Consider the following 27,374-nt stretch of genomic DNA (forward strand, 5'->3'; position numbering starts at 1 on the left):
GTCCTGAGTGCAGAAGTTTCTATCCCCATGTAGTTGACCCATGGATTTATTCACCAACCCAGAAACTCTCCAGACCCTTTTGTTTAGGGTTTTTATGGCAGTTCCAATCCAGGGGCATGATTGATGAAATCACCGGCCATTGGTAATTGGCTCACCAATCTGTCACGGATCTCACCATTAGTGACCATTGGCTGTAACTCAGTTTACAGCCCCTCTCCCCTCCCTGAAGGATGAGACTGAGAGTTTCAACCCTCCGGTGTCCTTCTCTGGCAACCGGCCCTCATGCTGAAGTTATCTAGAGTCCCATCTAAAATCATCTGATTATTATAAACTCAGCTGTGGTAGATGGGGGTTTATCATGAAAAACAAAAGATGCTCTCTGACCTACATCACTCAGGGAAATATAAGCGTGTTAGGAGCTCTTCAGGAACCAGAATGAGACCAAATATATATTTCTTACTGTATCATAGAATAATAGTCATGCTATGTTTGGGAGCCATCGTACCTCCTTCTTACCCTGTTTCTTGGCTTTCATCCATTGGCTGATTCAATTGTTGTATAACTCCAAGAACAGTCTTAAGTGCCTTCGTTTTGAAGTCTTGGAAGAAATCTCATTGCAGCTATTAAGTTGCTGTTTTCCTTAGATCTGGCCCACAGTCTACCTGCATCAGAATCTCCTAGACATGCCTTACGATGCAGATGCCTGGGCCTCCTCTGAGACTTACAGAGTCAGACCCAGTGGGTGGGTCTCAAGGGCCTGCATTTTAACTAGCTCTTGAGAGGGTTCCTTTACACACCAGTTTGAGAAGCGGCTCCAGTTGTGACATAGGGTCTACTTTAGTCGGGGCTTTCAGCAATGTGTAAAGTGCTATGTCCTTGCTAAAGTCCATATTGATCTGGGCCACATGTAACAGGATTCATAATCCTGATGAAAATGGGTAAAACATTCCTTTTCTTTTTTTTTTTTTTTTTTTTTTTCAACGTTTATTTATTTTTGGGACAGAGAGAGACAGAGCATGAACAGGGGAGGGGCAGAGAGAGAGGGAGACACAGAATCGGAAACAGGCTCCAGGCTCTGAGCCATCAGCCCAGAGCCTGACGCGGGGCTCGAACTCCCGGACCGCGAGATCGTGACCTGGCTGAAGTCGGACGCTTAACCGACTGCGCCACCCAGGCGCCCCAAAACATTCCTTTTCTATAAAAAATAGAACAAAACACATTGCCTTGTTTTGGTTTTAGCAGGGGCAAGAAGAGTTCTAAAGATCCTACCAGTGACAGTGCAGTGCTCTAAATCAGAACTCATTCTTACTCCACCTGTCTGTCTGTCTGTCTCTCTCTCTCTCTCTCTACACACACACACACACACACACACACACACACACACACCCCACAAACTCATATTAAAAATAGTGGAGTAAAAACTGTCAATTAAGGCTAAAGCTTCTAAAGAGAAGAGCATCTTTTGCCAAGACGTTCTGCAGTTAATGCTCAGAACTTTTTGAGAATGAAAACTAATAACCTCACCCGACTGGTAGTTCACTTTAACAGCCATTGAGTCATTTTCTGCTGTAAATTAAACAACATTTTGGATGTCTCCCGGGCAGTACTCTTGGATGCCTCATAAACGTGCAGTGAGGAAGAGAATAAACTGAGACTTGGAAAATGTGTCGGAGGAGGTGTGGGATGGTGATGTGGAGACCAAGGGACTCCCTGCAAGTCAGCCTGTCATGAGGCTGGCAAGTCCAAATATCCGGAGCAGAACCAACCTCCTGGTTTCCAGACCAGGGGAGGGGACGGCAATGCCCTTGGGATCCACCCTTTCTTCTCCACCCTTTCAGTTAAGGCTGATCTGACCAACAACCCAAACTCTACAGGGATGGAGGGAAAACAGGATAGCCTTCCATTTGCATGCTCTCTGCTCTATTGTGTCCTTATCTACACGTTCTAGTCTATTCTGCTGCTTATCTGACAGTATTTGGTGTACACAATCATAGTCCCTCTTTTACTTTTTCTGTGCCTTTCCTTTAGTGGGAGAGTTAATTTCCTACATGGAAATATTTGTAAAATCAAATTTCTGAGGAGCCCTTACTGCACGCCCCGCCATGTTGCGTGTTCCACACGTTTTCCTTCATTTAATCCTCACAACCACCCCATGAGGCAGGTACTACCATTAACCCCATTCTACAGAGGGGAAACGCAGGATGTTAAGTGATTTGGCCCAATTACACATTTAGTAATGTCAGAGCGGGGATTTTAAACATTTAATCTTTACGTGGCATCAAAGCTTATGCCACAGATCCCATTTTAGGGTCACGAACCAGAGAAAAGACATCTAGCACTTTAATTTCTGGAGCCTATACCAATTAAGAACTCTTCTTGTAGTTTCAGACCATTCTGAACATTCTCACAGATGATTCTTAAGAGATGCCTCAGCTTGGGGCACCTGGGGGGCTCAGTCAGTTAAGCGTCCAGCTCCTGATTTCGGCTCAGGTCATGATCTCACGGTTCGTGGGTTCAAGCCCTGAATCGGGCTCTGTGCTAATGATGTGGAGCCTGCTTAAGATTCTCTCTCTCCCTCTCTCTCTGCTCCTTCCCTGCTCATGCTGTCTCCTCTCCCTCTCAAAGTGGATAAATAAACTTAAAAAAAAAAATTATAAAAAAAAAGATGGCTCAGCTCACCTTCTGTGAAGGTAAAATGAATAGTATACTCAGACACCTTTGGTATTCTGCAGATTGTGAAAGAAACCTAGAAAACTGGGGGATAAGCTGAATCAGGGAAGGACGATTTTCAAAACTGTAAATTGGAAACTGTGTCAAGTTGGGAAGACAGGGTTATAAAGTGGAACCTGTCTGTACTTTTTGCCTCTTCTGTCTGCTCTTTTGCCAAAAACAAACAATATCACCTCACTTCCAGCTCAGGACCAAGAAGCAGGTGGAAATTGTTCTAGTTAGAACTCCATCTGTATTTTTTTCTGTGTTCCTTGCATATGTTTTTAAAATACAAACAGAATCACTTAGTATTTACCATAATTTCATCTAAAGCATTTTGTACGTTATATTCTTAGTCAAGGGTAGGATAGATTACATCAGGAGGGGTGTGAAGGCTTCAAAATGCATGGCATTCTTCAGGGGACTTTTTTTTTTTTTTTTTTTTTTTTTATCAATACTGGGGAGCAAAAGGAGAAATTTAAAAACCGAAACCCAGTCTGAAATGACCAGAAGTCTGTGTAGTCAAGTGGACTAAATCTCCCACCCACCCCTCACTGTTCAGGGTTCTCTTGCTTCTCTTTGCCTCCACCTGCCCCCACGGAACATATAAACCCAATTTAAACCTTCGGGAGCTGAATCCCAGAGTCTTTGCTTTTCTTGGCAGAAGTGGAAGAGAAGGTGCCATACACAGTTTGGAGTAGCATGGTGAAACACAGTTTTAAAATGATGGATATAGTTTGGGATGAAATAAATCACTGTTTAATCTGTATTACTTTGCCCATATGGGTGCACTTGGACCCACCACGAACTTGCTGCATGATGGCAAAGCGTCCCCCCCCCCCGTCCCCACCCCCCACCCCCGGAGCTTGCCATATTTCTGTCAAGAGCCTTCTGGAAGTCTGAAAGCTTTGCAGTGGTAGGCTAATGAAATGCTGAGCCATTTGCAGAGTTCTTTTCTTTCTTTTGGATAAAAAGTGGTTATGGCACAAGTGCTTTCATGAGAAATGATCAGCCTTGAAATCTTGCCTTGCTTTTGGCTCTTTTGTAGGAAAGAACACTTTTTCTCAGGTTGGACACCTGATACAGCTGGAGAGTCGCCATGATGTTGGGCAAGAAACTAGGCATAGTCTGTCAATTTTAGGTTAAGTATTATTTTATGAAACAGGATAAATACATGTGTATTTACTGGATCATGGTGACAAAATTGTATTTCTTAGATGCATGGCATTCCAGTGACACAGTGGAAAAAGAGTAGAGTCAGGTATACCTAGGTTTCAAATCCCAGATATGCTCCATTGCTCTGTGCCCTTGGCAAGTTACTAAGTAGCTCTAAGTCTCAGTTTCTTCATGTATAAAATGGGCTTCGGTCACCTTCCTCATAAAATTTCTGTGATGATTGAAAGAGCTAATAATATATGAAAGTACACGTGCTGAGATACGTGCAAAGTGTGTATGTATGTATGTAAAGTATATTCCTGGCGCGTGGCAGGAATCCATACTCTTTCTTTCTCTACTTTCATTTTGTCTCGTCTCCTAAAAAATCCAGTGATTGGTGGTTCCTCTGATTTGGTGTTAACATTGGTCTTATTTTACAGCCAGCGAGATAGAACTTGCATTAAAGTCGATTTTATGGATCCAGCCTGCTCTGCCAAATGAATGTCTTCCTTTGGGAAAGTTGCCTGTGTGTTGTAAGTCCTCCTTCTCCCGCTCGCCCTCCCCTGGCCCAGGCCATAAACTTTTCTCTCGGGTCCACCTTCTAAGGCTGGTCTTAGGAGCCACATCTCTGTCTAGGGAATCTGGCATTTCGTGAACTCTTCCTTGTTCCTTCTGGTATTCAAGGATACACCCAGATCCTGTGTGTATTTCCTTATAAATCATCCACATTTGCAACACACTAATATATTCTGTGCATAGATGCAACATGCAAAAGGAGAAATAAATGGATAAACTAACAGTAAAAGTGGAAGTAGGAAATATGCTTTCTTCATATCCCAGTGGACCATATTGTACTACTCCCATTTTTTTTTAAATTGTGGTAAAACACACATAACGCAGAACTTACCATCTTAGCCATTTTCAAGTGTGCTGTTCAGTTATATTAAGTGCATGCATATTGTTGAGTGACTATCACTACCACCCATCCTTAAAACTTTTTTCATGCTGCAAAACTGAAACTCTAAACCCATTAAACAATAACTCCCCAATCTCCCTTTCCCACCTCTGCCCCCACCCCCACCCCTGGCAACCACCATTCTACCTTTTGTCTCTGATTTTGACTACTCTGGGTACCTCCTATAAGTGGAATCATATGTCTTTTTGTGACCGGCTTTTTTCACTTAGCATAATGTCAGGTTTCAGATGGCATGCATCGGAATTTCCTTCCTCTTTAAGTCTGAATAATATCCCACTGTGTGTATATGTCACGTTTTGCCGATCCATATATCTGCTGATGGACACTTGGGTGGCTTCCACGTTACTACTCCTACTTTTGGGACTACTGGTGTAGCAGGTGGGCCCAAGAACTATGGCACATGAGCATATGATTGGTCATAAGAAAAAAAGCAGCATTGTCCTTGACTAAGAATTCAACGCTGTGGTTCTCACTCTGGCTGTTTGTTATAATCTCTTGGAGAGCTTTAAAAAATTATATTCATTGCAGTATTCCCACCATAGACTCTGATTTGACTGGTCTGTGTAAGAATAGTACTTATCTATCACTCTGGTATCGTTTTTTTTGTTTTTTTTTTTAACGTTTATTTATTTTGGAGACAGAGAGAGACAGAGCATGAACGGGGGAGGGTCAGAGAGAGGGAGACACAGAATCTGAAACAGGCTCCAGGCTCTGAGCTGTGAGCACAGAGCCTGACGCGGGGCTCGAACTCACGGACTGCGAGATCATGACCTGAGCCGAAGTCGGCTGCTTAACCGACTGAGCCACCCAGGCGCCCCTCTGGTATCATTTTTTAAATCTCTTCAGATAGTTCCTTTGTGCAGCCAAGATCAAGAACCACTGATTACCCTTTCAGAAATCCACTCTCTTGGGGCACCTGGGTGGCTCAGCCAGTAAAGCCTCTGGCTCTTGATTTCGGCACAGATCATGATTTCACAGTCATGAGATCAAGCCCTGCATTGGGCTCCATGCTGAACATGGAGCCTGTTTAAGATTCTCTCTCTGTCTCTCTGTCTCTCTCTCTCTCTCTCTGTCTCTCTGCTCCCCCCACCCCCGTTCACTCTCTTCATTTGTAAAACATCATTGACAATACTTACTTCGTGGGAATGATAATTGTCATCCTTTATTGAATGCCTGCTGTGTGTTAGGCTCTGTATAAGCATGAGGGAATTTAGTCTTTACCACAGTCCTACAAGGTAGATGCTGCATTTTCTTTCTTTCTTTTTTTAAAGAGATAAGTTTGCTGAGACTCAGAGCTATAAGGATCATGGCTCAAGTTACATGACTAAGCAGCCCAAAGGATCAGGATTCACCCAAGGTCTGTCTCATTTCAGAGTCCATGTCCTTTTTTTCTTCCTCCCCTCCCCTCCCCTCCCCTCCCCTCCCCTCTCCTCTCCTCTTCCTTCCTTCCTTCCTTCCTTCCTTCCTTCCTTCCTTCCTTCCTTCCTTCCTTCATTCCTTCCTTCCTCTCTCTCTCTACCTCTTTCTTTTTCTTCCTTTCTTTCTCTCTCTCCTTCCTTCCTCCCTTCCTCCCTCCCTTCCTTCCTCCCTCTCTCCCTCTCCCTCTCCCTCTCCCTCTCCCTCTCCCTCTCCCTCTCCCTCTCCCTCTCCCTCTCCCTCTCTTAATTCCTGAAAAGGTGAATGAAATTCCAGCATGTGAAAATGGAAAAATTAATGGGAAAGAATCTGTTTCCGGAGCAGTAATAAGGATGTCAGGTCCATCTTTTGGACCTCTTCTTTGATGACATGGTTTTAGCCTTTTGTATGTGTTCTTTCATTTCTTCTTTTCTTTCCCCCTTCAACAGTCCACTGAAGATCTCTTTGAGGCCAGGATTTGCTCTTCATGAATACCCAATGATTGTTATCTTTGTTGCCATTGTATTTGAAAGTCTAGTTGCTGATATTTAATCTGTGAATGTGGCGTCTGTGACACCAGCCCTGGAGCCCCCTTCAGATAAAGTTCTCACTTTAAAGCTCAGTTAAACAGAGACCAGAATGCAGTAGGAGGTTTTATAACTGTTGGTGTGATGCTTGTACTTCTGTAAGTCCCTATAAATTGTTTATTACAGAAATTAGACAATAAAGAAGCAAACAAGCAAATTAACAAACCAAGTAAATGTATAGCTAGTTTGAAAAACTGACACATTTAGGATGGCTTTGGAAAAAAATGTACTTTCTAGTCTCCTCAAGGGAAATTAAAAACTCTTGTGTTTTATTGATTTCCACTGAGCTCATCCGAGCACATTGTTTATGTAAGAGCTAAGCGATGAAAGAAAGGGCATAGTCTTTGGAAGCGTGGATTCTAGATGCAAAGATTTTGGTTTTGCTTCCAGGAAATGAACCCTTTCTGCAGAGAAGCATCCACCCTGGGAAAACATTTTTTTCATGTCCATTCTGCTGTGCATCAGTGAATGGTTGAGGGGAGAAAGCCTCCTGTCTGAGCTGAACTTGGCTTTCCTTCTGTTCAGACCCCTGAAAAGTACAGGAAGAGGCAAGGCATCATGGGATAGCTGCCTCTTTTGAGAGTCCAAGCAAGTAATAATGATCACCTGACTGTTAATGCTGTGTGTCAATAAATGAGGTGGAAAAGTAGGCCGCGTTTTTCAGCCTTCTCTGTTTTCTCTACTCCACCGAAGAATCCGCATGTTTCTCACTACATGAACAACGAAAACTCGAGAAAAAGACTTTGGACGGCAGAAGAAAACTCCTTCATGTATTTTGTGTCTGTTACATTAATATTACTTGTATATGTACCATGTCCTAGCCCCTGGCATTTTAAAACAAAAGAGTGGTTGTTGATAAGAATGAAATTTTAATCATGTGCATTCGAGTATAGTGTGTTTTGAAATAAGGGCTTTCGGCACAAGTGCAATGTGAACAAGACATCCTGGGGCGAGTCTGATTGTGCGGGTGTTGGGATTGTGTGACTAGGGTAATATGGCTTTGAAATTCTTGTGTCACGATTGGCTTTGAGTCACCTTTGGGGCACCGTCACTTCGTCATGATGACCATTTGTTTCTTGCCCACTATATGAACAATCTGTTCACATCCATTATCTCATTCAATTCACAGAATATCCCTGGATGTAATTACTCACGTTTTTCAGACTTGGAAACAGGTTTGAAAAGATTGATTTTGTCTGACGAATGCTAATGTTTGAATGTAAAATCTCATTTTAGTGCGGTGGAAGGACCACAGGACCATGGAATTTGAAGGGACCTTAGATTCTGTATACTCTAATTCCTTTCTAATTCCCTTGTGTTACATCCTAGAGAGATGGTCATTCAGTACATGCCTGGGATGCATCCACTAGATTCTTGGAGAAATGTTTGATGGCTCACAGAATCATTCTTGATAAAGAGTTCCAGAAACAGGGCGATCACAGACATGGTGATTCTTCAACTTTTTCTGTTTTGTGATCACCAACCAGAAACATCATGGGAATTGTCATGCCTTTGTTATAAATTATACACACAGAGACTATGTTCAATCCTTCATTTTGAGAAAAGATGACTACCTAATTTTAAATACATTTCAAAGAATTAGTCATTGGGTTGAAATGTCAAATCTAAAAAAAAAAAAAAAAGTCCTATGAAATATTAAATAGACCTTCTTATCCCTTAGGGTACAAATCATTACCTAAAGAGAACAAGGCACATTAAAACAGAGAATTGGTTCAGTATAATTTATAATCAAACCATCAAAGCTTCCTGCTGATTGTTTTGTAACTTTAGATTAGGAAGTTTGCTGAGCTGAGGAAGAAAACAACTTTTTACCATTATATCATCAAGTTCTGAAGTATGTTTTATGCCTGTCAGGTTCTAAATTGATCTTTTAAACTTTGACAGCAAACAAATATCTGAGTAATAAAAAGGATAAGCTTATTATTCTTTTGATACATACGCTTGGTATCATGTTTAACATTGAGTTTTTCTTCTCAAGTGTATACTGGCAAGCTGTGGAAAAGCTGTTAGTTTTTACCTAATCTCTTAAGAGTGATAATGTCTTAGCAGACGTGGATTTAATTTTACTCCTGTCCTGTGCAAAAAACACAAAAGTTTTCTTGGTCATTTTGACTGATGTGATTTTTGGCATTGCTTTAAATTATTGATCATGGTTAAAAAGGGGAGGGACTTTCTGATGAGAACAGCACTCTCTTTAATAGCCTTTCACAAAATCAATTTCTACCATTCCTGCTGTGCTCCTGTGGTGTGCTGAAGGTTAAGAACCTGGGGAAGAATTTGTGTCTCCTAAATTTGTCTTTTGATTTTCCATTATTTGCCCTTTTCTCCCCTCCCTGTATGTCTAAACAGCTTACAGCAAAGATCTTTTTGTATGGTTTCTTTTGTGCTTGAAAGAGTGGGGCGGGGCGGGAGAGGGATGTGTGTGAGAGGTATTTGCTGTTTAGGTGGTTGGTTGCTATCAGTCATGGGCGGTGGATTAATACAGTAGATTCATGGCCCAAAGGTGCTGTGTCTCGATCTCTGTCTCCTGATTGGAATAAGTCAGATCTCGCATCAGTATCTTTTATTTATTTATTTTTATAAAAATTTTTAAAATGTTTTTATTTATTATTGAGAGACAGAGAGACACCGAGCATGAACAGGGGAGGGGAAGAGAGAGAGGGAGACCCAGAATCTGAAGCAGGCTCCAGGCTCCGAGCCCGTCAGCACAGAGCCTGATGCGGGGCTCGAACTCACAAACCGCAAGATCACGACCTGAGCCGAAGTCCAGCACTTAACCGACTACCACCACCCAGGCGCCTCTTGCATCAGTATCTTTTACACTGGAAGCAGTTCGGTGGTGGATGCATCTTTCCCAGCAGCTTTGTTCTCATTTCATCTGGACAAGGAAGCATCGATGCTGTTTTCGTGTGGAGCCTCAGGAACGTGATGGCCAGGCAGATGTGCATGGGAGAGATGGTTTCGTTTTGCACAGAGTCTGATACTACCTAGGCTAATTAACTAAATTCTTGTTTACGCACAAAACCATTTGCCTTGCTTCAAATAGGGAGTTGATTTGGAGGCATGTGAAGAAGGATAGAAAACTGTTGAGAAATGTAGCTCAAGAACCTAGAAGAAGCTAGTAGCAGACTGCACTGTCACAGCGAGAGATTATAAGTCATCTCTTATTACCCCCAGTTAATTTGGTCTGTGATAGCTTGCTTCTGGATTTCTTTGGGAGTCTATTTTTTACTTTATTATTTTGTTAGGCTGGCAGGGGGAGGGGGATCGTAAAAGGAAGAAATGAGCAATTTTGAATTGATCTAGTAGCTCAGAAAGAGTCGTCTCAAATTCAAGTTCTTGGCTGTCCCTTGGCTATCCCGTGGTCCAAGTAAAGTTTGGAAATTGTGATCTGTGGAACTTGAAAGCTTTCAAAGAGAACTAGAGTCCGTTACAAGACTTCTGTTTTCTCCTTCATGTGTCACTAATTTCTTCTCTGGGACGACCTATTAAGTTATTCGAGTAGAAACGTCATACTCAAGATATCATGACTCAGCAAGTGAGTTCATCCCAGCCAAATGCTTGAGTGCAGGGCAAAGTCACGTTTTACTCTGATGGAGTATAAACGGGATGTGAAGACTTGCAATTGTTACCAGGGGTGCTCTGCTCACACAGTTCGACTTCTATCAGAAGTGTTACTTTGCTCAACTTGCCAGAAACTACTGGTGTTCATCTTTTCCACCAGCTTCACTCTAACTCAAATTAATTAATTTCGGAGCATTATCTTTTTATTGTGTTCATACTTAGAGATTTAATGTGGTTAAACTGTAACAGAATGAAAAAATACTACTTTAATTTCAGCATCTCTCATAAGAAATCTGCCCTTAATAGTGACTAAAATTGCCATGATTTTTATCTCTTCCTGTATTATGGTTTGTGGATAAGTCAATGCATTGAACCTGAAGTTCAGTGTAACTAAAGGGGATTTTACCAGGTAATGAAATCAGTACTCACCATTACCTTACAATTGACGTCGTGCTCACTGTCAGGTGTATTCTTGGTTCTATAGTTTCTCATGTAGCCTCTATCTTCTAGGATTAATCCTGCTGGAATAGACCTGGGTTAACTCAGTTAAACATAGCTTACCTCGGTTGTTCAATTACTTTTCGAAAATTATTAACTTAAGCAGATAGTTTGAAAATTTTACTAATTTGTTAACTGCACAAATCAAGGCATGTTCATTGAAGACAAGGCTGGGCAGCAGAGGTAGACATAAATAGATAATTCTAAATCTTCTCCTGCGCTGCTGCCCAGAGATAAGAACTGTTACATATTTTATGAATATCCTTTCAGGCTTTGTTCTATGGCACTGTGTCTGTGCCTTCATTTGTATATACATCTATTTTTTTCTTCTTACTAAAAAGGAAATTGCTGAACATGTACGTGGTTAACTTACCCTTTTTACTTAGTATTACCTTAAATATGAGATATATCAGTACATTTTCAAGTCAGCAAATGTATTACACAATATTTTTATTTTGTTATTTTTTTTTAACGTTTATTTATCTTTGAGAGAGAGAGAAAACAGAGCACAAGCAGGGGAGGAGCAGAGACAGAGGGAGACACAGAATCTGAAACAGGCTCCAGGCTCCGAGCTGTCAGCACAGAGCCCAACGCGGGGCTCGAACTCACAAACCGTGAGACCATGACCTGAGCCAAAGCCAGAGGCTCAACCGACTGAGCCACCCAGGCATCCCCCCCCCTTTTTTCTTTAAAAAAATTTTTTTAATACACAATTTTCAATGATTGTCCAGTAACTTAGGTGTATAATACTGTAATTTATTTAGTTAGTTCCATTGTCGGACATTTAGATTATTTTCTTTTTCCTTCAACTCATTAATTTGACAAATGTGTGCCAATTTTCTAGCATGAGTCAGCAGTAGAATAGATCTAAAGCACTTATGGTTCCTGCCTCAAGGAGCTGATAGATCCACAGAAGAGAGTTGATTATCAATCGTGAAAAGTGCTATGGGGAGAAAGTTCTAGAAGTTCTGAGTGCAAAGCCAAGGTAAGGGATGGCCTTGGGGTCCTGGGAGGACCTCCCTGAGGAAATGATGTTTACAAGAAGGTGTGAAGATTGGAGAAGGGTTAGCTCTGTCAACAGGTAGAGGTAGGGATGAGTGGGCAGAGAAGAGCATGAACAAAGTTCTGAGGTCGGGGTGGAGGGTTGGGAAGCTTGGATTGCTGAGAGATGGTCAGTGTAGGTACTACTTTAAGAACATGGGGTCGTGTGGTACCAGGTGAAGCTAGAGAGGTGGGCAAGGACCAGATTGTTAAGTACTGTGGTCTTAAATAGCCAGACAGTGAGAAGCCTTGTGAGGGTGACATCTGATTTGTGTTTTGAGAAAATAGATGTGACTGTGGCATGAAAAATTAGCTAGTGGAAATTCTTGACCTTTAATGTGCCATTGACCTCTTTGGCTGTCTGATGAAGCCTAGGGGACACCTTCTAAGAGTAATGTTTTTGAATCTGTAAATTAAAACACATAGGATAACAAAGGAAACCAATTATATTGAAATGCAGTAGCCAAAATATTAAACTCACATATGTGATGTAGTGGTATGTGTTCTTCTTTCTTAACACATTAAACAATAAGATTTAGTGGGGAGTCTAATAGCTGCTGTAATTTCAAAGGAGTGATGACAGTAAACAATATATCTGACACCTGTCATGTGAAGTGAAAATACCTGATTTCTCTTAGTGGCAACATCGCAGTAGTATTTGAAGTATTAGTGTTCTCCTAATACTAGTATGGTTTGTTGCTAACATTCATGATTGAGTGAAATGCTGAATTTCAGCTTGAGATTAATGCAAGTAAAGGTGTCCTATCCCCCCACCCCCAAGTTCATGGGCCGTCTGAATTCTAGCCACAAGAATCTTTGGGAGTCCATGGACCGTGGGCTAAGAAGCTCTGAGAGGGAGATGAGTAAAAGCCACAGGCTGGATAGGAGGCAATTGCAGATGAGAGATTGGATTAGCCTGAAGAAGGCAATAGTAGAGATGGGAGAAGGGAAGAAGACGGATGCAAGACAGATACAATAACTATTGTAGGGTTAGATTTAGGGGTATGAGAAAGAGGGATTTGTCAGGAGGAGCCCTAAGTATGTGGTCCATCCCCGGATGGTTGAGATGGGAATGATGGGAGCAGGAAGCCAGACCTTCACATGGTGAGTTTAAAGTATCCCAGTGGTGATGCCAGGTGGGCAGTTGATGTTGTCGGGGACTCAGAGGAATGATCTGGAGTGGGTGTAAGTGTGAGAGGCACATTCCTAGAGGTTGTAGCTGGAGCTTGGGCACTGATGAGGTTGCCTAGAAGTTGAATCAGGTGGGTAGAGAAAGGGCCCAGGAATCAGCCTTCAACACAGAAGGCTCGGAGTGAGGGCAGGAAATGGTCGAGGACATTGAGGACTGGTGAGAGAGGTCACAGAATAGCCGGGAGAGGGGGGTTTCGTGGAAGCCATTTGAGGAAGAGTGTTGTCAGTGGTGTTGAAAGACATTCAGAGGTGAAGTAAAATGAGAATTGAAAAATGTATCTTGAGTTTACCGTCAAGAGGTTATTAGTGACTAGAAGAGAGTAATTATGGAGATGTGATGTGAGTAGAATGCCGTTTGATGTCACAGTAGGAGTGAGTAGGAGGGAAGAACTTGGAGAAAGCCAGTGTAGATGATTCAGGTTTGAAAAGATTCAGACAGTTCTGAGGAATAGGCTTACAAGTCAGAATTCCCTCCCATTCCCATTACCTGTTTCACCTTGTCTCTTCCTCAGAGAGAAGAACCTTGAGTGGCAGGGAGGAAGGATGTGGTTGTAGTTTGTTGGTTTTATTTTACATACAAGTACCACCTTGGTTTGTGAGTATAATGTGTTCTGGAAACATGCTTGTAATCCAAAGCACTCATATATCAAAGTGAATTTCAAGAACCTTTGGTTCAGTTGTGATCATGTGGCTTTTGGCATCATGTACTACTCGTATTGCAAGACATCGCTCGTTTATCAAGGTAAAATTGATGAGAAATGCTTGCTCATCTTGTGGAACACTCATCGGACAAGTTACTCACAATCCAAGGTTTTATTGGTAAATGGAATAAGCTATGTGTAGTTTCTTCTATACACACACAAGGCATGTTTTGGGGATAATACTACTAATCGCTAACATTTCTATGGCCCTTACTTCTTGCCAGGCAGTGTTAGCACTTTGCTTATAAACCTCACATGAGCCTCTTCTAAGGACTACTGTTACTCTCTGCATTTTACAGTATCAGGAAGTGGAGTCCCTGAGAGGTTACAGAGTTTCGGTAAGGTCAGAGAGCCAGACCCTTAAGCAGGGAAACAGCCATCCATGAACCACTGTTCGTCACAGCCTTGTTTATAGCAGTAAACCTCGGAAGGGGCATCTGTCAAATATGTGGTGGAGCTGGGATTAGTTCAAAACCTCCTGGGTTCTGCTGCATGATAATCTAGAACATAGGTATACTGTATTTCTTTTACTGTTCCTTGCTGCTGGGCCTTTAGGTTGTTTCTTCTTTTCCTTATAACAAACTAGCTTCTGTGAACATTCATAGACATCTCATGACCATGTCCAAGTATTTTTCTAGAGTAGTTATCAAGATAAGGAATTTTTGACAGATACCTCTGCCCAGAGAGTGTACTGTTATAACCAAAGCCGCGATGAACAGTGGGCTCATGAATGTCTGTTTCCTTGTGTAAAGGTCCCGGCAAGAATATTAAATACAATATTCATCAAGAGAGTATAGTTAAAAAAAAAATCTAGTAGGGGCTTCTGGATGGCTCAGTTGGTTGAGCATTCGACTCTTGGTCTCAGTTCAGGTCTTTATCTCAGGGTCGTGAGTTCAAGCCACGTGTTGGGCTCCATGCTGGGCATGAAGCCTACTTAAAAAAAAAAAAAAAATCTAGTAGGGGCACCTGGGTAGCTCAGTTGGTTAAGTGTCCGACTTTGGCTCAGGTCATGGTCTCAACGGTTCATGCGTTCGAGCCCCGAATCGGGTTCTGTGCTGATAGTGAGGAGTCTGCTTTGGATCCTCTGTCTCCCTCTCTCTCTGCCCCTCCACTACCCCCCCCCCCCAAAAAAAAAAAGAAATAAACATTTTTTAAAAAGTCCATTGCTGACCATAAAAAAAAATCTAGTAAGGTGAATTGTATTATTTCATGTACTCCCCATAATATCAATACTGCATTATGTCAACATCTTTATGGCAAACTATTCTTTACCCAACAAATAAATAAATAAAATAAGCAACACACTGAATTTCAGATTTCTTTCTTTTTTTTTTTTTAATTTTTTTTTAACGTTTATTTATTATTCAGAGACAGAGCACGAGCAGAGGAGGAGCAGAGAGTGAGGGAGACACAGAATCTGAAGCGGGCTCCAGGCTCTGAGCTGTCAGCACAGAGCCCGACACGGGGCTGGAACTCACCGATCGTGAGATCCTGACCTGAGTCGAAGTCGGACGCTCAGCCGACTGAGCCACCCGGGTGCCCCTACACGCACTTTTACAAGACAACACAGGTGCTGAAGATCTTGAGATGGGCCAGCTTCCTATGAGGTTGGCCCCCGATGGGCTTCATGCGGGACTCCTGTCCTAGTACTACTGAGAAAGGCTGCTTGTGTCTGAGGTTTATAGAGACTGATGAGCCATCAGTTTTTCAACCTTACCCAGCGACCCCTTGCACTGGTAGTTATGCACTGCTGCCTTCTTTTGCCTCCCAGGGTCAAGATCAACTTGTGAACCTGTGGAATAGTCCACCTCTAGCATTTTAGCCAGATGGTTGCTGATCCAGGACATTCTTTGGACCATTTAATTAACCAGTGAACTCACCAATAGTGTTGCAGATAGGAACATACTCTTTTTTTTTCTTCTCCCACGAGGCTTCCTGATTCACGGATCAAAAAATCAGAGTAAACAAGATTCTGGAGTTAAGGATTTGGACTTGTTGTGACGTTGTACTAAGTCAGCTTTATCTCCTGTCCATGACTGAGAGAAGCAATATTTACCTACCTCCTAGAATGATAGGAAAGAGACTGCGAAATGTTTGCTAGTTCCCAGTATTTTACATTTAAATTAATAGTGTGTTTCATTCTTTTTCCTAGAAACTGTACTTTCCAAGACCTGGATGGGTGGGTAGATTACGGAAAGAATGCTTTTTCAATCATCTTTGCTTTAATATCAGTTCTTAGGAGAGAGCAAATAGTGTAATGGCTAAAAGCACAAGCCTCAAAACACAGGCTGACTGGGGTTGAATGCCAGCGCCACCCATTATTAACTGTGTGACCTTAGGCAAGCCACTTAACCTCTCTGTTCCTCATTTTCCTGGTCTGTGAAAACGGGGAGGGTTGAGAATTAAATGAGTAATTTACAGAAAGTGCTTAGAACCCACCTGGCTCATGGTGAGTGCTCAGTAAGTATGAATCACTGTTACCATTTTTGCACCGCCGAATATTGGTAACGTGTCTCCCTTGTCTGCTTCGATCCTGTCTTCCCCGGCCTTTGTGGGGAGTCCCTCTAGAAAGGCATGGCAAGGGGCAGTTCCAGTTCCCTAGAGAGGATAAAGCCCAGGTACATGTCAGGGATCTGTTACCTGTTGGTTCCAAAAGGGGGACAGTTTGTCACTTTTATATTTGTTGCATTTGAATAAGTGGAAGGACTTTGGGAACTTTGATGTTTCATGTCTAGGAAAGAGGAGGAGGACATCCCTGATGGTCGGCGTCCTGGTGGGGTCCAAGCAGGAAGGAAACCTGCCCACATGGTTTTGCTCCAGTCTTTGTGTTTTTTTCACAAAGGTTCCTGAAGTTTGTGCTGGGGCAGAGGGAGAGTAGTTTTACTTTTTTCTCCGTTGAATTGATCTCCTGTGTATATTTAGGTTTAATTGTTTAAAATGAAGATTTATTAGGATGCCCAGGTGGCCCAGTCGGTTAAGTGTCTGACTCTTGATTTCTGCTCAGGTCATGATCTCACGGTTCGTGGGTTCAAGCCCCGGGTCAGGCTGTGCACTGACAAGCACAGAGCCTGCTTGGAATTCTCTTTCTTTCTTTGCCCTTCCCCTGCTTGTGCCAACCCCCCCACCTCAAATAAACTTAAAAAATTAAATTAAATTAAGATTTACTTTATAAGGGATGAGCAGAAGTGACCTATATGCATTATTTTTGTTGATCCTTGGTTACTTCATGACCAGAGAAATTCACTCACATTTGAATACTTGCAGGGAAAATTTGTTTTTAATTCATTGAATAAATGAATATTTTCTAATCTTGAAAACAGGAGGGGAGGTTTGCTTATAATCAACCTTGTCTGAAGAGAAGGGTGGCTAGAATGCAATCTCAAAAATGTAATTTATTGGGGTGCCTGGGTGGCTCAGTCCGTTGAACGTCCGACTTTGGCTCAAGTCATAATTTTCCGGTCTGTGAGTTTGAGCCCCGCGTCGGGCTCTGTGCTGCCAGCTCAGAGCCTGGAGCCTGCTTCAGATTCTGTGTCTCCCTCTCTCTCTGCCCCTCCCCAGCTCGTGCTCTGTCTCTGTCTCTTTCAAGAACAAACATTAAAAAAAATTTTTTCTAATGTAGTATTAACTGGCTGTCACACACGGGGTTTTATATTTTGTGAGAATTACTACTATAGATAGGTGTATTAGTTTGCTAGGGGTGTCAGAACAAAATACCTCAGACTGGGCGGCTGAAACAGCAGGAATTTATTTTCTCATAGTTCTGGAGGCTGGAAGTCCAAGATCAAGGTGCCAGCAGGCTTGGTTTCTTCTAGGGCCTCTCTTCTTGGCTTGCAGGTAGCCACCCACTTGTTTCCTCCTCACATGGTGTTTCCCCAGTGCAGGCACACCTGTGTCCCTCCTCAGCAGGACTCCAGCCCTGTTGGATTAGGACCTCCCTGCAAAGGCCTCCTGTAACCTTAGTCACCTCCCTAAAGGCCCTGTCTCCAAGTACAGTTCCCTAAGGAACTGGGGCGGGGGGGGGGGGGGTTACTATTTCATTATATGAAGGGACATGCTTTAGCCTACAACAATAGGGGTTTGTTGGAAATTGAGTGAAATTGAGGGCTTATTTTAAGGCAGAGTGGGGCTGGCCCATGCACATTCATGGTGGCCTCCTTGTCTGCAGGGAGCAGGGACCACACCTGCAGCCAGATGGACACTCATCATTTGCAGCTGGCGGGTGGTTGGAAAGGGACGATCAACGAGGAACCTTCCTCACAAGCCATCCCAGTGATAACTTAGCGTGCCATCAAATTTTGCCCTAACGGTAAGATGCTAACTAATCACAGACTTTGGTAAAATGGAATTTTTTCCCCTAATGTGTTTACATATTTCTGTCACTACAAAGTCATTTTATCTTCAATGCTTAATTATGTATACTAATGGGGGAGAATATTAGTGTGGAAAACACAAAGACTGATTCATTTCCAGCTTCCTGGTCGGTGTCAGTGCGTTACACATGCTGCATTCCAGTTCTAGCTCTCTTCTTGCTAGCTGTGTCTCTGTAAGCAGATTGTGTGAGCTCACATTCCTCATCTGTAAGAAGATGTTGTTGGCCAAGTTACGTTCTTGGTTTGCAAATTTACTGTGCACACTTAGTGTTAACAAGTGCCCATTCCCTTGCCCCCTCCCCGTAGAGGTTCTGCTTGGGTAGGATCATAGCTGAGGCCCAGGGATTCTGGTTGGGTAGCGTCTTAGCTGAAGCCCAGGAATCTCCATTGTCAGCAAGCTTCCCTAAGTGAATTCGACTCAGGGAGTCCCCTCATCCTCCTGGGGAATCAGATCTGAGACCTCTCCTAGTCAGGAGAAGAGATTGGGAGCAAATAGCCTTGAGAAAAAGTCTGAGTTTGAGAAACAGCAAGTTTTGGATACTTCTTACTGCCTTTTTTGTCCTTGTCCCCAAAGCTACACAATGTAAATTTTATTTTGTGCCCATATGCAGCTATAAAGCTGTAAGACCATAAACACAGTCTACTAGATGACACAAAACGGGCAAGGGAGCTAACTTAAGGGCTGTAATTTCTACTGTCTTTGATACTGTCTCGGATTTTTCCCTCTGAGGTATTACATGTATTTGAGCTCAGTGGTCATACTTTTATTGGCTACTCGTTGGCTGTGCTATTTCCCTTCATGGATCATATGTGGACATTCTGTCATTTACCTCAGGCCCACAGTGGCACGGCTGCTACTCTCTTAGGCCTGGGCTGTAGAAGAGTAAATGAATCCATAACGAATGCAGAAGGAAAAAAGTCCCCAGGAGGCAGAGCGATGTCCACGGCATTGTGGACTAGAGAAGGTGGAGAAAGGTCTAGCTGGTGGTGAAAGGGGAGAGAGCCCCCTGCTGTTGTTCCAAAAAATCTTGGTGTCCTATATTAGTTTTCTCTCGCTGAGTAACAAATTGCCACAAGTGCAGCAGTTGAAAACAACATCCATAGTTACTGTGGACCTGGATTCTGAGTACGCGTTAGCTTGGTCCTCTGCTGAGAGCCTCAGGGGCAGAAGGCAAAGTGTCAGCTGGGGCTGAGATCCCATCTGGGGCTCGGGGTCCTCTCTGAAGCCCACTGGTTATTGTCAGAGTTTATTTCCTTGTACTGTCTGACCCACATCCTCATTTTCTTGCTAGCTTTTGGCCCGGACCATTGTCAGCTCTAGAGACCGTCCATGGGCCCTTGCCCTGTGTTCCCTCCTTTTACATGTGGCAGCTTACTTCTTCAAGACCAGCATCTGCTGCTACGTATATCCTTTAAGGACTCACCTGATGAGGTCAGGCCCGTCCAGGAGAAACTCCCTTGTAGTTGACCCAGAGTTAACTGATTAGGGACCTTAATGAAATCTACAAAATCGCTTCGCCTTACAATGTGACAGAGTGATAGCCCATCTTATTCCTCGGTCTTGCCTATACACACAGGAGGAACTGTTTGGGGTGTGTACATCAGGAGGCAGGAATCTTAGGACCATCTACGAATTCTTTTTTTTTTTTTTAAGTTTATTTGTTTTTATTTTTTGAGAGAAACAGAGAAAGAGAGTGCATGAACGGAGGAGGGGCAGAGGGAGAGAGAGAATCCCAAGCAGGCTCAGCACTGTCAGGGCAGAAGAGCCCCCAGTGTGGGGCTCAATCGCACAAACAGTGAGATCATGACCTGAGCCGGAATCAAGGCTGCTTAGGATGCTTAACAGACTAAGCCACCCCAGGACCATCTAAGAACTCTGCCTACCACCTTTCCAAAGATTGTTTATTGTTTGTTGGGCACCACATCTTAACTGTTAATTTGTTAGAAACTATATGAAAATATTACTATTAAATCTAGGGATCTCTAATGATAAAGATTCTAACCTGCTACTTTTTTTTGAGAAGTGTTGTTAAGCAGGATAAAATATCTAGCCTTTCCTTCCAGAATTTGAAATCACAGAGTGCTAGAAAACCCCAGAGCCCATCCAGTTACCTTACTCCTTGTGCAGAAGAGAAAACAGTCTCAGTGGGAAAGGCTTCCCCGGGGTCCTGGGGCCCGGCTGGGAGTTAGTAGCCCTTTCCATCGCTTCTTTTCCTATGTGTCTCTTAGTTTTCTTTCAAGATGAGCTCCAAGAACCCCTATTAACCTGGAGCTCAGTGACTTCAATGAGCCGCTTTCTTTGTTTTCCATTATTGTCCTGAATTAGAACATTTTTCTTATAATGTGTTTGTGAACTAGTTACTAAATGAAATGGAATCTTAATAAAATGAGCTTTTGGCTGTTTATTTGTATTTGTATAATCTTTGTAATTTTCCTGATGACTCATACCGTCAAGGAATTGTAGATCGCAGGGTGAGGAGAGGACCCAGAGAAGGTTTTTGCGATCTGGCTGCTTCACTAAAGAACCCCTTTTTGTGATTGACAGTTGAACTGATATTCATTAAGTGATTTTCCGTGCTTTTTTCCCTATATTCAGTGGTACTGGTAGGTTTTTTTTTTTTTTTTAATTTTAATATATCTATTTAAGTAGAAATGTGATTGAATGGTTTTTCCATTTCTTTTGGAGTGGAATCTTAACCATTGGCAAGACAAGATTTTCTGTAGCGGTTTGTACTAAAGCTTCTGCCCCAGACCTCCCACCAGCAAATGACGTCACAGGTAGATAGACCCGCCCTTAGCTTGAAGAGTGACTGCTACCAGGTAAGAAGCCAGTTACTGTCCCAGCGTGGAGACAGTGGATGTGTCAAGCGGGAGCAGAGTGTCCTTAGCATGTATGTCTAGAATAATGTGTGACTCAGCCCAGCTTTAGTGCTGCCTGATTTGGGGTGAAGCTTGTAGGCTTGGATCTGGGCACAAGTCATTGGCAGTTGACAAGGCATGTTTGTGGAAGATGGAGAAAACATTCGCAGCCATAGGCTTTCTCTGAGTCACATCGCTTGCATCTTCTTCTATATGAGCGCTTAGTTACGAGCACAAACCGGGACATCTGACATTCACAGGAGAATGGCCGAGCCATTCTGCCACTGCTTCTGCCGTGAAGCTTCTGACTGTCTGCCTCATTGCTGTTATCACACCCCCCCGGGCCCTGGAGCATGAGGTTTGTGTTTTACCCTCTATCCTGTATGAAATTCATTTGTACGTTTGTTTGGAGATTTGTTAAATCTCCGTGACAACATAAGCTCCTCGAGGTCAGGGACAGCATGTCCAGTGTGTTCCCGACGGTCTTCTTTATATCTGTCACATACTGTAGAAATCCCTAGTCTGTGGGCCTCAGACCTCTGGGAAAAAGGAGGTATGTCAGAGGCTGTGTATCTGTATGTGTGCCCAGTGCTTCTATGTATGTGACTCTTTCTCAGATACTTTTGGATTCTTTTGAGATGAATAAAACACAAGTTTCTCTAAAAGCGCACTTACTGCGTTAGAAGTTAGGTCTTTTTCTCGGTCAGTACTTAATAAGAGTACACTAAAAGATGCCCTCGTGCTTGCATGTTGAGAAATGCCCTTCAGCATTTACCAAGGTGCTTTGCATTTTGAGATATTTGGGGTATTTCCTATCTCAAGCCTTCTGGCCCCCAGTTCCCTCTGTGAGGCATGCAGAGGAAGCTGACAGTCCTCCTTTGTAGCACAAATAACCACTTCGCTTCTTTCGTTCTTTGAATGAGTATTTGATGAATACTCCCCTCCACCCCTAGAGTGGAAGCTCCTGACCCTCAGGATTGTGTCTGTCTGTGACCGGCTGTGTAACAGGATGACCTCCCGTAGTAGGTTCGATAGCTGAGTTAGTGGGCACGGGATCTGTGGTCACAACTGGGGAGTGAGTAGTGTAACTACTCCATCATACATAGACACTTTCCTGTTTTTTAGTAGTTGGGAATTCCTATGGTAAATAATAAGATCCCCAAATGTGTCTAGAATCCAAATCACAGGATTTAGAGGAATACTTGAGCTAATTTTAATGTGAAAGCAAAATGTCTGCCACCTGGTGTCAGATCAAGAGTTAGCATCTCTGCTAGTTCTCACACTGAGTAGGTGCCATTAATGTTACTATTTAGTTGTTAAGTTCTACATTTCACATAAAATTATAACAAGCACCATTCTGAGATTACTCCTGACTTGCTACCTATGGATTTATATTTAACATTGTTGGGTTTTCCTGAGTCTAAAAACTAACTTGGAATTAAAGTCTCATTTTGGTAAAATTTTCTATAAAACTGTTGACTCTGTGGCATTGAATTTTATAGAGAGAGGTAATAACTTTTGTGAAACAGAAATGGCCTTAAACATCATCAATATTTTTTGAGTTTGTGTAAACCTTATTACTGCAGATAGTTTTTCTAATAATTCTGGTCAGAAGGAAAGAGAAAAGTCCTATTTTTAACACACTTTTGAGTGTAAATGGATTGGTTTGAATTAAGTGAGAATGCGAGTATTCATGAGGTTCCCTAGAATTAGAGCCAATCCAGGTTCGGGGTTGAGAGATAAGAGATAAGTAAAGAATGTGTCTCTCAGTTTTGTAAAGAATGAGGTTTATGTAGGAGAAAGTTCTTTTCTTATTTACTGCATTCACATCCCCTGAAAGCTGTTTTTTTTTTTTTTTTTTCTAGTAAAGTTTATTTATTTTGAGAGAGAGAGAGAGGGAGAAAGAGAAAGAGACTGCAAGCTGGAGAGGGGCAGAGAGAGAAGGAGGGAGAGAGAGAATCCTAAGCAGGCTCTGCGCTCTCAGTGGAGAGCCCGATGCTGGGCTTAATATCATGAACTGTGAGATGATGGCTTGAGCCAAGATCAAGAGTCAGATGCTTAACCAACTGAACTGCCCATGCGCCCCTTCCTGAAAGCTGCTTGTTTGCAGCATGCAGAAGACCTTATGGCATAACGTCCTGCCTTCTAGGCCAACAGTAAGATTATATGAGATAAAGTGTACAGTTCCAGAAGTAGTAAGGAGCCTTAAATGTTAGAAGATGGATATGTTTATTAACAGTGTGTGCAAGATTTGGTACAAGACATTAGCAAGATGCTGAAGATCCGCTGTGATACACATCCATTCCATTTACAGCCTCAAGGAGCTGAACTTCTACTGCAGGAGACAGTTAAGGGTTTAAACATACAGTTAGACAAAATTAGATGTGATTACTTACTGGTCAACGTAGAAAACTACCCTGGTGCAAGGCAGAAGTAGATCAGTGATGAGAAGTTGAAACAAAGGGCAAAAGCCTTTTGAGGAGCCCCAGATAGATGCCTCATTGTCCCGGTACAGCCCACTTTCACTTTGGTTATTGAAGGGCCTCCAGGCCCTTGCTCAAAGCCTGTTTACTCCACTTCAGACGTGTTGCTAACATAGCTGCGTAGCAGATAAGGGTTGACGTTAGGCAGATAAGGGTTAGAAGGGGGCTAGGTGGAAGGAGAATCTGGAGCAGGAGAAAAAAGAAGTTGATAGAGCCAAGCCTTCCAGTAGTAGCAAGGGGACAGCTTAGCATTGGGAAGAGTTAGGGGGGCAGCAGACCCAGACTTTATGCAAGTGCCCAAAGGACTGGCTGACTGCCACTTAGCAGTGGTGGGTGTAAGGAGTTTAAGTGTCTCTCACTGTGGTGGTTGATATTTGGAGTAATGGCCTTGGGTCACCAAAAAGAAGTAACATTATGCTTTGGGAGCTTTGATAAAACAGAAGGGAGCAAGGGACACAGGAGCTCAGCATTTGTATATAATGTTTTGGCTCCCCTGGAACATGAGTTCTTTAAAGGCAGTGACCGTATCTCATTCATATCTGTATCCTCAGAATTTATCTCAGAGTTCAATCTAAAGCAGTGTGCTGTTCAGTAGATGTTCTCTGATTGTGTTAGATTAAAGAGGATTACTTCTCTAGACAAATCTTCATGGAGATGTTAGAATTAGATATGCCCAAAACTAGACGTATAGACAAACTGTAAGTTCAACATCCCTGCTTACAATTCCGCAACAGAGAAGTGATGTAGATAGCCTCTCTTCTTTTAGTCTTTATTAATATATTTTTAACTATGATAAAACCCCAAATCTTTTTTTAATAACTGTATATAACATTCATTTAGTGATTTACTGACTTACTGGGTGTGTCTGAGCGCCTTCAGTGTGCTTGGCCTTAGACTAGCTCCTATGGGTGCACATTGGTGAAGATTTCTCCCTGCCCTCAAATATTTCTGCAGATAGATAGTATCTCTAAATATATTAATTATTGTTATGGGTTGAATTGTGTCCCCCAGAAAGATATGTTGAGGTCCTGGCCCCTGGCACCTGTGCACGTGATCTTATTTGGGAATAGGGTCACTGCAGATGTGGTCAAGTTAAGATGAGGTCATATCAGAGTAGGGTGGGCCCTTAATCCATTATGACTGGTGACATTAGAAGAAGAGGGAAAGGTAGACACAGACCAAAGCAAGAATGTCATGTGAAGGTGGGGGCAGTTACACCGCTACAAACCAAGGAATTTTCCGGGGTCTCCAGCAGCTGGAAGAGGCAGAAGACCCTCTCCTAGCAGCTCTGGAGAGAGGTTGGGCCTGCCAACATCTTGAATTTGGTTGTTACAAACCGTCCAGTTTGTGGTACTTTCTTATGGTGGCCCAAAGAAAGAAGTACAACTGTAGTACATTTCAGTATGAATCAGGGTTCTAGGGGAAAGTAGTTGATTATTCCAGTCCAGTGGGGTAACTGGAGAGAGTTTAAAGAAGGCACTGTTTACAGAGGCTTGGGCAAGATTAAGAACCTTCCAGGGGATGGGGAAGCCTTCTGGGGTTGACAGGAGCAGGTTCCCATTGGCATATCCAGGCCGAAAAGGCCAAGAAGAGGGAAGGTTCGTGGGACCCAGGCAGAGCTTTATTTGCAACTGAGAGGATAGGAAAGAAATAGCCTGGCTGTAGGCCCAGCTACAGCGCCTCTGCTCTTGCAGAGAGGGGGCTGGGAAGTTGTACTCAACCTCTTTCTTCTCCCATGCTACTATCACTTGCTGAGCCTCTCATTGGCCAAACCTGCCAAGGGTTTATTTAGCCTCTCTCGGTGTCTAGGGCAGGATGGAAAAGATGGAGAGTAGATCGAGAAGGGAAACTGGAGAATATCCCACACATTTGGAATAAGGAGTATATGTCATTCAAAGGTGTCTGTTCTCAATCAGAAGGAAAGGATCTAATGTCTAAGATAGTTTTGTTCATTACCACTGGTTCTCAACAAATACCATGATTGCCAATATAGGCTACCCAGAATGGTTTATGCTGGAGTCCCAGATTTAGGACAGTGGAAATCATTAAACAGTTTCTTCTTAAACACTATAGTGCCGGATACCAGACAGCCCTAGGGATAAGCATCAAGTAAAACAGACTGTCCTTCCTCTGACAGAACTTAACTCCTAGAACTCAGAGTTCTGTTTTAGAACTTAGTCTAGTAGACACCAACTATGTGAACAGGGGTTAAAACTCCATAGGACTCTACTTCCGCAGATTGCTCACTGTAATTGTCCATTACTAACAAGATTCCACTCCTTCCGTGTGGACTGCAGACTTCATGAGGGGGTCGGTGAGGGGGTCTCAGTTTATTGCCAGGTCCCAACACCTAGCCCAAGGCCTGGCTCCTGGCGGATGTTCACTGAATGAATTGATAAAGGAATGAATGAGTGACAGAGTGTGTTGATTTGCCAGAGAGGAAAAAGTTTTCTTCTATTCTTTAAGGTTCAGCAATTGGGGCCTGCAAATTAAACTGACCTAAGACAGATTAGCAAGAGGGAAAAAAAAAAACCCAGATTTAATTACATACTTATGCATGAGAGTTCACAAAGAAATGTGACTCAAGAAGGCTGTTAGAATTTGAGGTTTATATACACTCTTGATAAGAGATGGGAGGGGCAGAGGGCACTTCTGGAAGAACACATGACTTTTTGGAAGGTTGTGGGGGGAAGGTCACTATGAAAAAGCAAATGATTGTTTTGGAAGGCGAAGTGGTCTCTTAGGAGAATAGGGAGGAGATATGATAGTTTGATTCTGTTTGGATATTAACTTCTCATCTCCCAGAAGAGATTAGAGTTGTTCCTAGGGAGAGGAAATTTATGACAATGAAGTTCTTATTTATTTATTTGTTTGTTTTTAATTTATTTAAATTCAAGTTAATTAGCATACAGTGTACCACTGGTTTCAGGAGTAGAACCCAGTGGTTCATGACTTACGTATGACACCCAGTGCTCATCCCGAAATGTGCCCTCCTTAATGCCCCTCACCCCTTCAGCCCATCCCCCCACCTATCTCCCCTCCAGCAAGCCTCAGTTTGTTCTCTCTATTTAAGAGTCTATTATGATTTGTCTCCCTATTTTTATCTTATTTTTCCTTCCCTTCCTTTATGTTCATCTGTTGTGTTTCTTAAATTCCACATGAGTGAAATCATATGATATTTGTCTTTCTCTCACTGACTTATTTCACTTAGCATAATACACTCTAGTTCCATCTACATTGTTGCAAATGGCAAGATTTCATTCTTTTTGATTGCTGAGTAGTACTCCGTTGTGTGTGTGTGTGTGTGTGTGTGTGTATACACACATATACCACATCTTCTTTATCCATTCATCTGTTAATGGACAATGGAGTTCTTTTGGGAAGTTCTGCTTTTAGACAGGTGAGGATTTCAGGAACTCAAATACCTTCAGCTGAAAATAATTTAAGTGCCACAGTGGCTTATTCTAGAATCTTTCATTTTACTATTTAGGAGTTTCTGAAAATTAGTGGTTTAAAAATATTTGAAATTGGACAAAGGCTGTATAAAGAAATATTTGAAAGAAGTATTTGAGTGAATTCTTCATAAAACAAGCATGTTAGAACAAAGTAGTCTACAATTTATCTACTTTATAATTCTAGCTTTAATTTTGGGGGGTTTTATGTTGAGAGTACTTTTGTTCATTGAAACCAAATATTGTGTTTTTGTTTTCTCGAGTCGTTGTTATTCTAAACCGATTGGTCCATAAGAATATGCCCTGAAGTTCAATGAGAGTCTCAATGGGAATACGACTGGATTTATTATGCGCTCTAGCCTTTTCACCTCT

The 27,374-nt window shown here is 42.5% G+C and overlaps 1 protein-coding gene and 1 long non-coding RNA gene across 27 annotated transcripts in view; one reads left to right on the top strand and one right to left on the bottom strand.

Moving 5' to 3' along the window:
* APBB2 (amyloid beta precursor protein binding family B member 2) overlaps positions 1-27,374 on the top strand; it is a 382,870-nt gene that overhangs the window by 210,247 nt on the left and 145,249 nt on the right. The window lies entirely within an intron of this gene.
* LOC123596066 lies at positions 1,234-1,483 on the bottom strand. Its single transcript, XR_006711507.1, has 2 exons — positions 1,373-1,483; positions 1,234-1,332 (listed from the first exon to the last, which is right to left on the bottom strand). It is a non-coding gene; the product is annotated as an uncharacterized LOC123596066 (long non-coding RNA).

Source organism: Leopardus geoffroyi, chromosome B1, assembly GCF_018350155.1.
Source record: "Leopardus geoffroyi isolate Oge1 chromosome B1, O.geoffroyi_Oge1_pat1.0, whole genome shotgun sequence".
NCBI lineage: Eukaryota > Metazoa > Chordata > Mammalia > Carnivora > Felidae > Leopardus > Leopardus geoffroyi.